Genomic DNA, 4,264 nt, shown 5'->3' with positions numbered 1-4,264 from the left:
TATATATATATATATATATATATAATCGCAAAAGGAAAAAAAAGACAAAACAATAAAGAATAAATTACTCCTTAGGCGCCACGTTATGTTTTCTTGGAAATGACGAAAACCCCGAAGCATTATGCTCACAATATAACTAAAATATACCCCTATATAAACAATTGTTGAATTGTGACCACTGGCGGATACCTTTACATGGAGATAACAGAAAACCTAGGGGTGTTACCTACCCACCTGTTGAATTATCGTAATAAGCTATGACTTGCGTATGTGCTTTCTTAGTTACATGGTAAGAATGTGTCGATATGTCTTCAATTACTTTTATATCTAATGAAAAATTTAATTTGTATGGTATTCTCCTATAGTAACCGCGGCTGTTTCAGGGTAATGATAAATGCGACAGAATAACCTAATTGTTACAGTAGAGACTAAGGAACCTGACTTAGAACGAAGTTCTTCACTCCTGTAACTCGATAAGTATTCCGAATGAGCAAAGTGTAAAAGGAAGGGAATGAAGAAAGAGGCAGGAACAATAGCTTAGAGTCGAAATCCTTTGAGGGCTAAAACGGGAGCAGTTATGTACTCATCATGTTGCTGAAGTGGAGGAACATTTTACTAACTGGCAACTGTGGCAATTCGCAATTGTTATTTCAAGCACGGAGCGGAAACGGCGTTTAGAATTCAGACATTTAATCCCCCTTAGATCTTCTTACAGAGGTTCTCTTCTGCTTGGTTTACGCCTCAATTGACCACAAGGAGGCAGTTTGTATCAGATTTGTTGAAAGAATTTGTATTTCGAGGTCAGCTGGAAGGGTGCTTTCCTTATTTCGGCTTGATTATTAATAATAACGGTAAGGAAACAATCAGGCTAGTCTGACTTCAAGGTCATTATTCATCAAGGTGAACCGCTGGGTACAAGACTCAAAGGACCTTTCTGGTCAAACTTATTCCAATAATATATCCTTTTGAAACTGTCAATATAAATATCGCTATATTTTAGTTAACACTTTAATCGTATATATATTACACCAGGAAGGTTCAACGTGATAATATAAATCTTTACTAATTGCAATATAACGTTTATTGGAGAAAACTCTAAAAACTGGATCAGAGAATAAATCAACACAAAAGAAATCCTAAAAATAACAGCGTGATAAGTAATTAAAAATTCAAAAAAATTTAGACAGGGTGTGGAAGGCTCAGGAAAATAATAAGAATCAGGGCCAAAATAAATTCTTTTGAATGCAGTACGACAAAAGTAACTTATTTTAGGTGGTTCCCTTCTATTTTCAGAATTTGTTTTTTTAATATCAACGAAATAATTTTTATGAATTGGACAAAGGCAGCTACTCTTATCTGTGATATAATTGTGTACGTATGAATATTCTGATTCATTAGTAACCTTTCAAAAAATTGAACTTATAAAATTTAAGATGAATCTTCGGTGTACGGACTACAAGCCTACAGTGACATCACAGATTGCTCGAAAATAAAATGTAATGTATGGAATTAAAGAGAAAGTTTGTTTACTTTAATTGTATATCGCTGTGTTATCAACTCGGTTCGAATCCGGCTGAAGGAGGTAATTATTTAATCTGTTAATGTAGACGTAAGCCAACTCTGTGGGTTCGGGGTGCCCTCTTGGGCCCCCCTCCAGCCTCATGAAGGGTAAACCTTAACGGGAGGAAATTTGAGGGTTGAGTGTAAATATAAACAAATAACCTGATAGTATAACTGTTGTTCAAGAAACAGTACTTCCTTAAACATACTAAACAGGTGACCCTTCGTGGGTGGTAACAGATTTTCCATTTAATTTTATATTGAATGTTTATCTCCGAAAATTCATTATTTCTATTATTTTAACACAGTTTTTCACTAATAATTAGAAAACTAAATATTAGGGATAAGCATTAAATTAAATTAGACAAAATTCACTGTAAAATGCGTAAATTACATTTTATTTTCAATCGACTACTTTGAAAATAGTCCAGATATAAAAAATTCAAGTAGGGCGTTTTCAGGTAAAAATTATAGATTTTTCTCCATAATTCTATCTTTTATTTTTTGCATTGCTGAATCGAATATTAGATTTCCCGGCTAGCCGATGTGATGATAAAAACTTGTCCTGAAAATTAATCATTATTATAAAAAGAAATAGAAAAAAATATTGTTATTGTTTTCAGAATTTTTCTTGCAACTCAAAACTAAACATTTTTCGAAGATACAGGTTAAATAAGAAAACCAAAATGTAATTGGTATAAAAATACTGTAAACCAAAATGTACTTTATAGCTATCCAGCATAACTGAAACCAAAACTTTCAGTTTGAAGTTTATTTATTTTTTCATTACTATTTCCGTTAAAAATTTAATAACATTGGCAATTATTAATTTGATGAGATATACTTAAATGGACTTTGAAGCCAACAAAATGAACCTGTAAGAACATTAAAAAATTAACAAAGGGAAATAATTATTGCCGCCTTACAGGTATAAGTTTAGTGTTAATTTGCTATAAATTATTCAGGTAGTTCTTTTCTTAAGATGATGCAAATACGATCAGACAATGCCAATTCTTTCTCCTACGCAAACGATTAAGCAGTTAACAAACTCAGCATACACACCTTAATTGTGTCCTTCAACAAAGATAACAGATTATTATGACCTACATTTGTCTTAATTCTTTATAGAAACGATCTCTGTTATTGTGAGCTTTAGCAAAAAACAATGTTTAACTCTCTTACTTTGCATATTTTGTTTTTAAATTAATTTATTTCACACGGGTCCTTATTCATAATCATTTTAAATTCATATTAGTATTCCCGCATTTACGAGTCCTTAGAACTTGGCGACATATTTACTGTTTTTTTCTCCTATTTTAAGCTTATGAATTTGGTTTTTAATAAAATTATATGTAAGTTTAAAAAAATAATAATTAACAATCATAATATTATATTTGGGATAGCGGGGTTGCTTAGTAAGTAAGGCGTTGCTGTAGCCATGAGTCAACTTTGTGGGTTGGAGGAGCTATCCGGTCCACACAGCCTCATTAAGTGGATAACTTTTAGTGGAGAAAGATTAGGCAGTTAAACATGATCATGAAAAACCACCTTGCACAACCATTGTTCAAGAAACTGTACTTCCTTTCAAATTACTGAAACTCTCCATGGGTTGTAGCGGCACAAATTTTAATTTTCAATATTATATTTTAATTAAAAAAAAGAAAAATGATTATAGAAACGATCAATAAATGCAATAAAAGTTTTGGTATAATATTAATACGAAATATTATAATGTGTAATTAATTACAATAATAATATAGTAAGTAGAAAAGAATACGAAAAATTTAAGCATAAGTAGTTATATACTGAAAATTGTGATCAAGTATATATTATAATGCTTGACAGTCTTTGGGGATGACCAGCTTAACTGATTGCAGCTAGTTTTATATATTTTCTTAAGTTAAGCTTTGTTTAGTTTTTGAGGGTTCACCTACTGCACATTTTCAGAAAATCAAATCCTAATAAAATATTCTTAATAAACAGTTGGTCCATTCTCATTCCAAAAAAAAAACCTCTACAAGGAATATTTTCAATGAAAGTACCTATTTAGTATTTCAAAATACTGTTATTCAAGTTATTAAGAAATAAGCTTAGATAGGTGCAAGCGGTGTGTAATACTGAGGAAAATAAATTGGAGGAAGCTGTCTTTGTCTTAAAAGGACAAAAATATACTAAAATTTCTGTAGAATTCAAGTAATTATAAGAAAACAAGTAAATATAATTATATTTTTTATTATTATTGTTGTACCTACGAGTTGCAATTACGGTATTTTCAATGTAATCGTTTTTTGCCTATATTTAAGAAATAAAAATTGCTTTAATTCTAAACGTAGTTTGTACTGATTCCATTGTATGCATTACGAGAATGTCATTAATTTTGTTCACGAGAAATTCCTGATGGTGAATTGTAGGCAAAAAATATTAGTACTTTTTTTAATTACAAACACACTAACAATTCCTTATTTATTAATAAGCTAAAGCTTGTAAAACCTTAACTTTTACATGAAACTTTTTTTTTTCAGTTCTGATGTAGAGACGCTCATAACATCCCACTTTACGCAGTCTATGATATACTCTTTTCATATTTTATTAATAGCATAATTTAAAGTTTCAATAATCTATAAGTTGTTGGTGTACCTTAGATTGTTTTGGAAAGCATTCATCTCTTCTGATTCATCTCTTCAGTCTTCAATAAGCATCCTAA

At 30.7% G+C, this 4,264-nt stretch overlaps 1 protein-coding gene across 1 annotated transcript in view; it reads right to left on the bottom strand.

The window, feature by feature from the left end:
- The window catches only part of LOC106690952 (uncharacterized), a 101,041-nt gene that overhangs the window by 72,399 nt on the left and 24,378 nt on the right, over window positions 1-4,264 (bottom strand). The window contains exon 2 of the mRNA XM_014436561.3: window positions 4,198-4,260. The gene's annotated coding sequence lies outside the window, so the exon portion shown is untranslated. The remainder of the gene's footprint in view (window positions 1-4,197; window positions 4,261-4,264) is intronic.

Source organism: Halyomorpha halys, unplaced genomic scaffold (genome assembly GCF_000696795.3).
Source record: "Halyomorpha halys isolate HHAL.00 unplaced genomic scaffold, Hhal_1.1 Scaffold1988.1, whole genome shotgun sequence".
Taxonomy (NCBI): Eukaryota; Metazoa; Arthropoda; class Insecta; order Hemiptera; family Pentatomidae; genus Halyomorpha; species Halyomorpha halys.
The sequence above is the reverse complement of the archived record's forward strand: the minus strand, read 5'-3'. Positions and strand labels throughout refer to the sequence as shown.